Below are 11,359 nucleotides of genomic sequence, written 5' to 3' on the forward strand. Positions count from 1 at the left end.
TTGAACATTCTCAGGCTAACGGACATCACCGTCAACGGGCTGAGCTTGGGCTTGAAGAGGAGCTGACTCTTGTCACCAAGAGCCGCATCATCAGCAAAGAGACCTTCTATATTGTCAGAGGTGACGAGCTGAGCAGTGGCTTGGGCTTGGGCTTGGTCGTCAATATTGAGCATCGAGAAGTCAAGGTCAGGGTAAGCTTTCTTGGCCTGACGGACAGCATCATCAAATCCATCCGCATAAGAACCCGTGAGCTCCGCTATAAGGGCGTCGGAGTCACGATATTCGCGGACCACTGCCACCTTTGCTTGACTAAGTTGATCCTTGGTGTCCTTAATCTCCTTCTCTTTATCCTCTAGGACCTTCTTCAAGGTCTCCATATAATCCTCAAGTTCTTTCCTGGCCTGCTCTGACATAGTGAATTTCTTGTCCATGCCAACCTTCCAAGCCTTAAGACCGTTCAACTCATCCTTCGTCTCGTTGGCCTTCTTCTTAACACGGTCTAGCGCTGTCTCATGGTTCAGGCACCGTCCCATGAGCCCCTTCATCACCATCGCCTAAAACATAGGTATTCAGCAACAAGGTAACAAAAAGGATATGAAAGTGAGGTGCTTTCATTGAAATATGAAGTAGACGAACATGGCTTACCTGAGCAATACTGAAGAGCCCCGTCTCCCCCATGGTTTCCATTGCATGGTTGCCTAAATCCTCATAATCGTCGGACGATATGATGGAAGATAGTCTCTCCAAAGCATATTTGAAGTCCTCTCGGAGGAGGACGGGTGGCTTCTCCTGTGTGGTAGATGGACCATTCATGAAGCCTTTTCCTGCTCCATGCTTTGCAGGGGTAACCGTCTTCGCACCCTCAGCTTCCAACCCCACGACGGACTACAATACAATCTTTGGCTTTTTTGGTGCACGGTCCAGCTTCGGTGGCACCTTCCTTTTGATAGACGGGTTGTTTGGATCCGTCCCCTTAAAAATCTGACCTCCCTCCTTCTTCTTCTTGGCCGTCTCTGCCTTAATCATGGCCCTCCTCTTAGCGGCATCCATTTCTGCAAAAAAGGACTAGCATACTTAGCTCCCAAGAAAAGGAATACAAAATTCACAAGTATGGGTGACGGACTTACGTTGGCGCACTTGGGCATTGAAACGACGAGCTTCAGGGGTAGGCTTCGGTCTGTCACAATACCAATAAATGGTATCTAGTGTGACCAATTTGGCCCAAGTCCTCTCCTCTAGTTTTGTTTTGGCAAAACTTTTTTCCAAAAAGCTCCACTACTCAATTGTAACTTGTGGACGCTCCCGAACTGCAAAAAAAGGACGGTTAAAGACATATGTTAATCAAGATTATAATGAATATTTTGATATTTAATATAAAGTAATAATAATAATATAACTAGTAATCAATTAAACATGGAACACAAAATATTTTTTTTCCATAATTTTATTGTAATATATTAGTGAGACGTTTTGGAAAAAATAAACTATTGCACAACTGATAAGAGTATTCCTATAAATTTTTTTTTTTTTAAAATACCCCATGTTCAAAAAAATAAAATAAAATAAAAAACCTACCCCAAGTTCCTATTAAAAAAATACTAACTTTCTATATTCTATACCAATTAGATTTTTTTAAAAATGTTTTGAAATTTAATCTGAATATTACTTGAGCTCACTATTGGTTGGTACATACCACTATATATATATATAGTGTACGGAATTTTTTTACAACAAAAGAACTATAAAAGCCCTTGCATCAGTTGATGTAAAATGATATAAATGCAAAATTTTGGTCTATCAACCCAAAAAATCACCCACACCAATTTGTTAAAATAATGCATATCTTGTTGACATGTACAGTAACCGTATAAATTTATATAGCCACTGTTCATGTGTAAAGACATATGTTATTCCTTTCTTAACTCACTTTTTCGCGGTTAGTGTGTGTGAGTGATGTCATTGTTAAAAAATAAGTGGTTATGTGAATGAAAAAAATAAATATTTTATTGAAATAACTTTTAAAATAAATAATTTAATGTGAGTGTTTTCGAAAGATGGTTATGTAAAATATAAAAAGTAGGTTAGTATATCAAAATAAACATGAATTTTTGCACAATGCGATCAAATGTTCTAACACCTTAAAACCTAAACAAGACAAAAACCTAACTGTCTCATCAGGGGTTTCTTTATTCCATGTGAAAATTACAACAGAAATCCAATTCCAAAGTTCTACTTGTATGTCGGGGTCCATTATTGGCTCGATAGTGCATATAAGGTATATATCCTCCTGAAACTAGTCATGCCCCCTTTATCTAAGGAAAATACTTGTTGAACATCAATGTGTTCGTATACACAAGTGTGCATACAATCGTGTAACCGTCATTGCTCATTATCTAATATCATTTTTGTTTCTGTCTAATAAAAAGTGGGTTGGGAGTACCTTCTATTTCGACTTTGGAATTATGTCTTTGGAGTTTGGACAAATCCAATAATCTAATTGAGTAAAATGTCGTATTTAGTGCACAAAGTTCTGACATTTTACGGGCTTTAGGAGAAGTCATGATAGATAGGTCGTATCTAGTGCACAAAGTTCTCATATTTTAATGGGCTTTAGGAGAAGTCATATAGGTAGCCTTACTAGTTACGCAATTTGTTTTGAGAGACTGATTCCTTGCAATTATCCAACTAAGTACAAAAATAAATGTGTTAATATTGTTTTTTTTGGGTGAAAAATATTGTTATCCATGAATACAGCAATTCCTACCCAGTACCCACAGCACAAAGCAGTTCAGATATTTTAGATTTGTTAAAGTTGTTGAGTGATCGAGTGAAAGTAGGAATTAACATGGTTTGATTTGACTATGTCTATAGCAGAAAGTCATTGACAGCTGCATCATACCGGCAAATAGCTTTTTACAACGGAGTATGAATCCAATGTAGAGTTTATATACAAGACAACTCTTAATTTGCTGCTTGTACAATTACATGGACATTCATTTTGTTTGGGTCTCGAGTCTTGACCCGTAACATCTTTAACAAGATTTATTCAGTGGTTGTTGATTCTCTATTTTTTCTGTTTGCCATTCGCTATGTGAATGTTCCATTCTTATTTTGTACTTGGTCCCTATTGCCTCAGCTTTTCGAAGGTGATCAAACTTTTAAGTTCTATACAAGATATTTGGTCTAGGTTGTCTGTTTAATTGTACGTCTGATATGGGTCCTTGATCAGTGTGAATTTGTCAAACAAAAGGAGGCTATCTAGAAACTTGTAGTACCTTATGAATAATTGAATATTACTTGTGTAATGGCTTTCATTTAGTAAAGACTGCAATTTGATTATAAAAAAAATTAACATCTGAATAAGCACAAACATTAAAGGAACAAAAAAAAAAAAAAAACAAAACCAACATTTTGGCTTTCACATACATTTTTCTGTTAGCGTGGAAGACCGCATGATCACAAAAAGGTACGTGTTAAATCAACAATTTTTGGACCTTAAGCTGTTTGAAAATTTGTGTCTTAGGAATATTAGTGCCAGTTTTATTGCAAAAAGACATGGGGTGTTCTGAAATTCGTATTGGAACCTTATTTGAAGAGACTGTATTCATTACTTAAGTCTGATTCCCTTTTTCTTTTTGCAAAATTTCAAGGTTTCATTAGCATTGACTGTGGCAGCGATGAAGATTACTCGACTAGGACTTGGGTCCAAGGTTTCTCTAAACCATTAGGCACTACCACGGTCCTAATGGCGGAACTTTGGGCTTTGAGGGAAGGGCTTCGCATGGCAAGACGACTTAATATATATTATCTTATAGCTAATGTGGATTCCTCTAATGTTGTCAAGCTCTTTTCCTCCTCATCTTCCACTAATAGACTAACCCGGCCATTGGTGGCTGAATGCAAGGACATTCTCCAAGCTTTCCAATAGGTCCAGCTCAGCCACTGCTTTAGGGAGGCCAACCATGCTGCTAACTTGCTTGCTAAAATAGGAAGTTTTCAACAGGAGGATTTTGTTTATTATGTTACTCCTCCCTTTTCTTTGTTGGATGTATTAGCTTTTGAATGCGCTAGTGACAGCGCACCTAATGTATCTATAAATACTGAAGCTACTGTATCTTTTGATACCCGTTTCCTTGCGGGTTAGTTTGCAATAGGCTATTGGTTTAATCAAAAAAAAAAAAAAAAGATTACATCAACACGGGAACCAATATTTCCTATGTGTCAGATAAAGAATTGATAGATACTGGAATAGTCAGGGCAATATCCCCTGATTTATCTGAAAATCTTCCATAGTTTGCAAAGAACTTGAGAAGTTTTCCTCTGGGAACAAGGAATTGTTACACCCTGAGACCAGAGCAAGGCAAAAACAATAAGTATTTGATCAGGGCAACATTCTTATATGGGAATTATGATGATGAAAACCAGCAACCAGTATTCGACCTACATCTTGGGGTTAATGCATGGAAAACAATGAATTTAACAAATACTGAAACACTCAAAATAACACCTGCACAACAAAAAGAGAAGACCTGACAGAAAGCACTGGTATGGTGCTGGCTAAATACCCTCCGAAGGTCAAGTTAGAACTTCTCACAACTCTAGAGTGTTAGAGAATGGTAAATTATGCGTACCATGATTAATGAGGGTATTGGGGCTTTTATAGTAGTAGAAGGTTGACCTCTCTTCCTTGGTGCAGAAGTCTTTTCCTTATAGGAATCCTCTTTGAACAGTCCCAAACGTGATGGACAAGACATTTCCTTATAGAGAAGATCTTCATTAATACGCGTGTCTTCTGAAATCCTCTTTGTGCTAGGATTCCATTTACCTCAGAATTCTATGGTGGCTAAATGTGTGTCGCAAGTATTTCTCATCTAGGGTTTCTGACTGCCACGTGGGCACTCGATCTGTCCCTGTTGCATTCGTTCACGCAAGATCCATCCATAACAGACCACGCACTCGTTGGGCTCGTCCTCTATCGGCCCATGGATGTGGAACTATCAGCCTAGATTTTTACCCTTTTCAGTTGCCCCTTCACCCCATGGGTCTGTCATTTTTTAGCGGAAGGACCCGTGGGGTGACGGTTCAAGGTTCAGGGGATGACAGTTCAAAGGCCTGTGGATAGACAGTTTCAATTCAGATTCTGTGAACTGTGCCTACTCCTGATAGGTTGTCTGGAAGGCATTTATGTCGCATGACACATGTCGCTCTTCTACTGGATATTATCTTGGATCGAGGCGTCGCTTCGTCTTTCGTGCACTTCCTCTATAAGTATCACACTCTTCTTCTCTCATTTCTCTATCCTCCACTAAAACACATTGTCAGAGCGCTTCCGTCAACCTTGTCAGAGACCACTCCATTCAGTTGTTGTATTCGTCATCGACGCCCTTCCTCCGTTCACTTACTAACTTGGTAAGTACTATCTTTTTCACAAGTCTCTTTTACCTTCACATATATTCTTTATTTTTCTACACTTTATACACCCGTCACTCCTTCTAGACCCGTCAGAGTCTTAGGTTTTGTCGTCACGTGTAGGCAATGTCTACTACGTCAAGTAACCAGTCAATCATCCGTGACGGGGCGGATTACGAGGAAGTATGCCTGTCAGGTCACAAAGACCAAGACAGTTTAAGCGAAGAGAGGAGTCTGTCTGCCTTTTCCCCGTCCTCAACAAATGAGGATATGGAGATGGCTGACTTAGAGAAGGATTTTGATGACGGCAAGGAACAACCAATAAAGTCCGTCATAGGTGCTGATGGACTTAAGGAGTTCATCATGCTACCAGAATGGACGGTGAACGTTTTTACGACCACCATCAAGGAGAAACACTTCAACACTCTTAGGGCCAACTTACAAATTCCAGACAACATCCCCATCCGTCTACCCTATAAGTCAGAGAAATGCTACTATGAAGGGGTAGAAGGCGTCAAGGTGTATAAACAGATGCTGAAGGCAGGACTTAGGTTTCCACTAAGCTCCCTTCACCATGAGCTTCTCCGATACCTAGGCTTGTCTGTCAACCAAATATCCCCAAACGCCTAGAGGGTCTTCATAGCCGTGGAGGCCCTGTATGGTGCTATGTTGAATGGTGCTAGGAGGCTGACAGTGCGGGAATTCCTTCACTGCTACCGTCCAGATGAAATAGACAAATCAAAGGGGATATATAGTTTTGTACCTAGGAGTCCATTGTTGAAGGTTATATTTGACACCCCAGACTCCAATAGGGACTGGAAAAGTCGTTATTTCTTCCTAGAGGGTGACGAGTGGATGTGTCATCTAGGGGACACAGAACACATGCCCATCGACACGACTTGGGGCATATTGCCTCCGTCTAGTATGCACCTATCCTAATGTGTGAAGCCTTTACATAACCGTTCAGTTTATTATAATTTCTTCAATACTTTTAACCGTCTTCTTCTTTGCAGTTCGACAGCATCCACAAGTTGAGCTCGAGGAGTACAGTTTTCTTAAAATTTTTTTTGCCAAGACCAAGCCAGAGGAAAGGACTTAGGCAAAATTAGTCACACTAGATACCATCCATTGGTATTGTGACGGACCTGTAACAACACCAGCAGCCGTTAAATACGACGCAAGAATACGCCAATGTAAGTCCGTTGTCCTCATTCTGTTTGAACGGTTTTGATTTTTTATCTTGGTAATTAACTTCATCCATCCACCTTTACAGAAATGGAAGATGCTAAGAGGAGGGCAATGATTAGGGCACAGGCTGCCAAGAACAAGGAGACCGACGATGTGGATCAAAGGGGGCGAGCTCAAGCAACCCGTCCACAAAAAGGAAGCAGTTGTCCAAAGGGGACCGTCCTTCCAAGAAACCCAAGGTCCCTTTGGAGCCCGTTGTAGGGCTAATGGCCGAGGGTGCAAAGAAGGTTACTCCTGTGAAGCATGGAGCAAGAAAGGGCTTAATGATAGGTCCATCCACCCAGCAGGAGAGGCCACCCGTCCTTTTTTAGGAGGATCCCAGACATGCATTGGAGAGACTTTCGTCCATCATAACTTCTGAAGATTATGAGGACTTAAGCAATCATTTGACAGAGGCGATGGGGGAGACGGGGCTTTTTAGCATCGCCCAGGTAATTCTTCCGTCATCATTTCATCCGTCCATATCTCTTTGTTTTGTTTGACACTACTTCATTCCCATTTCTCAGGCCATAGTTATGATGAAGGGGTTAATGGGACGGTGTCTAAATCATGAGACGGCATTGGATCGTGTCCGTGCAACGGCCAGGTCGACGGAGGATGAGCTAATTGAGCTGAAGGCTTGGAAGGTGACCCAAGAAAAGAAGCTCGTCGTGGTGGAGCAGGCTAGGGATAAGTTTTCTAAACAGACAGAGGAGCTGAAGCAAGTCCTGAAGGATAAGGAGAAGGAGATCAATGATGTTAAGGATTGGGTCTTTTGGCGAAGGATGTTGCTGTGCAAGAGTACCATTACTCCGATGCCCTCATTAAGGAGCTTGCTGGTTCTTATGCAGACGGATTTGATGATGCTGTCCGTTAAGCCAAGAATGTTTATCCTGATCTTGACTTCTCAATGCTAAATATTGACGACCAAGCCCAGACCACCGCACAACCTGTCGCCTCTAACAGCACGAAGGGCCTCTTTGCTGACGACACAGCTGGTGATGGAGAGTCAGCTCCTCAAGTCCAAGTTCAGACCGTCCAGGATGAAACCCATCAGCCTATGGTTGTGGTTGATGTGATAGAGAAGAATGACGACCCTCCAAAGAAGTAGTGTTTTTTTTTTTTTTTTTTGGTATGTAAGAATATTTTTTACAATTTATGATCCCTCCGTCATATATATATATCGCGCTAACCTTTGCTCTGTCGTTGCTAGACTTAGTCCACCAGGTTGAGTTGAAGGCGCATGGCCTCTTCATTCTTATCCTCGTCGTAGTTCTCCACTCAATAGCTTGTGAGCCCTACTTCTGCTGGGATGATAGCGTCACTTCCGTATGCCAGCCGAAATGGCTTTTCTCCAGTGGGTGTTCTTGCCATGGTTTGATATGCCCACAGAACGCTTGGTAGCTCATCCGGCCAAATACCCTTTGCCCTCTCGAGCCGAATCTTGATGATCTTGAGCAAGGATTGGTTCGTGACTTCAACTTGCCCATTGGCTTGTGGGTGTGTGTGCGACGAGTAGTGATTCTTGATACCCAGCTCCGAACAGAAGCCCCTAAATGCGCTGTTGTCGAATTGCTTTCTGTTGTCGGAGACAAGCACTCTAGGTATTCTGTACCTGCAGATTATATTTCTCCAAAAAAAACTTCGAATGTTCTTCTCCGTGATAGTGGCTAAGGCTTCTGCTTCCACTCACTTAGTGAAGTAGTCGATGCCAACTACTAGAAACTTTTGCTGCCTAACTGCTGTCGGGAAGGGGCCCATGATATCTAGTCCCCATTGAGCGAATGGCCAGGGGGCGTTATGGGGGTCAGCTCTTCGAACGGTTGCTTGATGAAATTACTGAACCTTTGACACTTGTCGCAGGCCTTGACATAAGCGTGTGTGCCCTTCAACATTGTAGGCCAATAGTATCCTGCTCAGATCAACTTGTGCAGTAATGACCGTGCCCCCGAGTGGTTTCCGTAGATACCTTCGTGGACTTCTCTCATTACATAATCCGCTTCCTCGTGGCTTAAACACCTTAGGTATGGTCGAGAGAATCCTCTTTTGTATAAGACATCTCTTATCAGCACAAATCATGATGCTTGGACCTTCAACTTCTTAGCGGCATCTTTCCCGTCTGGTAACATGCCAGTTCTCAGGTAGGATATCAATGGCGTAGTCCAATTGCTTTCAAAATCTACTTCCTGCACATTTGTTCCGTCATCAATAAGTGAGGAGACTAGAACAAATGACAATACCTATTTGGGGACATGCATAAATTCTACTGAGGCCACTTTTGCTAGACAGTCGGCACATTCGTTTTCCTCCCTTGGGATTTGAACAAATCTGACTTCAAGGATGCTGATTCGATTCTTCACCTCTTCCAGATACCTCTTCATCCTTTCATTCTTGCACTCGTAGCCGCTATTAATCTGACTTGTTACCACCTGGGAATCGCAATACACGACCACGTTTTTAGCACCTGTTGCTTTTGTGACGTCTAGCCCTGCCACTAGGGCTTCATACTCGACCTCGTTGTTAGTCATGGGGAAGTCTAGTCGGATCATGCACTCGATCTTATCCCCCTCCGACATTTGGATTACCACACCGGCCCCTCTTGCTCGTCTATTGGAAGATCCGTTCGTGTGGATGCTCCATTGTGCGGCGATTTCTACCCCCTTGCCTTTCGATTGAGCAATTCGGCGATGAAGTCGGCCACAGCTTGCCCTTTTATCGCCGTTCGCGAGCGGTACTGTATATCAAATTCACTCAGCTCTACTGCCCATAAAGCCATCCATTCGGCAACCTTAGGTCTACTCATGGCTCTTCTCAGGGGCTGATCCGTCAGGACTACAATGGTATGTGCCTGGAAGTACGGCTTGAGCTTTCGTGCCGCAGTTACAAAGTGCGAAGGCCAATTTCTCCACTTGGGTGTACCTCTCTTCTGCTCCTCGGAACGCCCAGCTTATAAAGTAGACGAGTCTTTGAGATCCATCTTCTTCTCTGACCAAGGCCACGCTAACCGCTACTTACGAAATTGCTAAGTAGAGGTAGAGTTCTTCCCCCGGTTTGGACAGGCTGAGCAATGGCGGTGATGAAAGGTATTTCTTCAAATCTTCAAAGGCCTTTTGGCATTCATCTGTCCACTCGAAGGATTTTCTTAGAGTGCGGAAGAAGGGTAGACATTTGTCCGTCGCTTTTGAGACGAACTTGTTCAGGGCTGTAATTTTGCCATTCAAGCTTTGCACCTCTTTGACCATCCTCGGTAGTTCTAACTCCATTATGGCCGTATCTTCTCCGGGTTAACCTTTATGCCTTTTGGGATACTATGAAGCCAAGAATTTCCCCATCGTTACTCTGAATGCGCATTTGTTTGGATTCAGCTTCATGTTATATGACCGGAGGGTGTCGAAGGTCTCCCGAAGGTCGTCTAGGTGGTCATCTTCGCGCAGGCTCTTCACTAACATGTCATCAACATAAACTTGTACATTCCTCCCAATTTGGTGCGCGAACATTGTTGTTCATCAGTCTCTAGTATGTCGCCCCCGTATTCTTGAGCCAAACGGCATCACCTTGTAGCAAAAAGTCCTTGGCTAGTGACAAAGGAGGTTTTCTCTTGATCATCCTCCTCCATCTTGATTTGATTATAGCCCGAAAAGGCATCCATGAAACTTAGGAGCTGGTGTCTCACCGTCGAGTCTACCAAGGTATCTATCCGAGGGAGTGGGTAGCTGTCCTTCGGGCATGCCCTGTTGAGGTCCATGAAATTGACACACATTTGCCACTTCCCATTAGCCTTCTTGACCATAACTACGTTTGCTAACCAATCAGGGTAGTATACTTCTCAAATGAAACCTGCTTCCAGTAGCTCTTGACTTCTTCTACTATCACTTTGTCTCGCTCCTGACCGAACACCCGCTTTTTCTGTCAGACGGGTGAGGATGCGAGGTTCACATTCAACTTGTGGACTATGACTGAGGGATCAATCCCGGGCATGTCCTCGTGGCTCCACGCGAACACGTCTTGATTCATCATAAGGAATGTTGTGAGGGCTTGACGTATTGGCTAGCTAGCCAATGTCCCCATTCTAGTTGTTCGTTCAGGTCTTGATTCATCAAGGGTTACCTCTTCTAGTTCTTCAACTGGCTCCACTATGGTCTGTTGCTCTTCTATGCACATGGTCTGCTGGTGGTCTTCCATCTCCAGCATGGCAATGTAGCATTCGTGTGCGGCCACCTGATTTCCTCGTAACTCGTCGACCCCATAATCCGTAGGGAACTTGGTCATTAGGTGGTATGTTGATGTTGTCGCCTTCCATGAGTTAAGGGTGGGTCGTCCGAGGATAGCATTATAAGCGGACGAGCAGTCGACCACAAGGAATGTCACATCCTTAGTGATCTGCTGGGGATAATCGCCTACTGTTATCGAAAGTGTGATCGCATCTAATGGGAATACCCTTGTTCCTCCGAAACCAACCAACGGAGCGTTCGTCGGTATCAACCGTTCTCTGTTAACCCTCATCTGCTAGAATGTCAGGTAGTATAGGATGTCTGCCAAGCTACCATTGTCGACCAACACTCGGTGCATGTTGTAGTCTTCCACACGTATGCTGACAACAAGCGCATTGTCGTGCGGGTGGTGAAGACGTCGCACATCTTCTTCCGAGAACCCAATGACGGAGCTTTCTTTCCGCACTATCTTTGGCATGGATCCCGTTAGCTGGACGTTCTGGACCATCCTA

The sequence above is a fragment of the Quercus suber genome, unplaced genomic scaffold (assembly GCF_002906115.3).
Source record: "Quercus suber isolate HL8 unplaced genomic scaffold, Cork oak 2.0 scaffold_293, whole genome shotgun sequence".
In the NCBI taxonomy this organism is placed as follows: Eukaryota; Viridiplantae; Streptophyta; class Magnoliopsida; order Fagales; family Fagaceae; genus Quercus; species Quercus suber.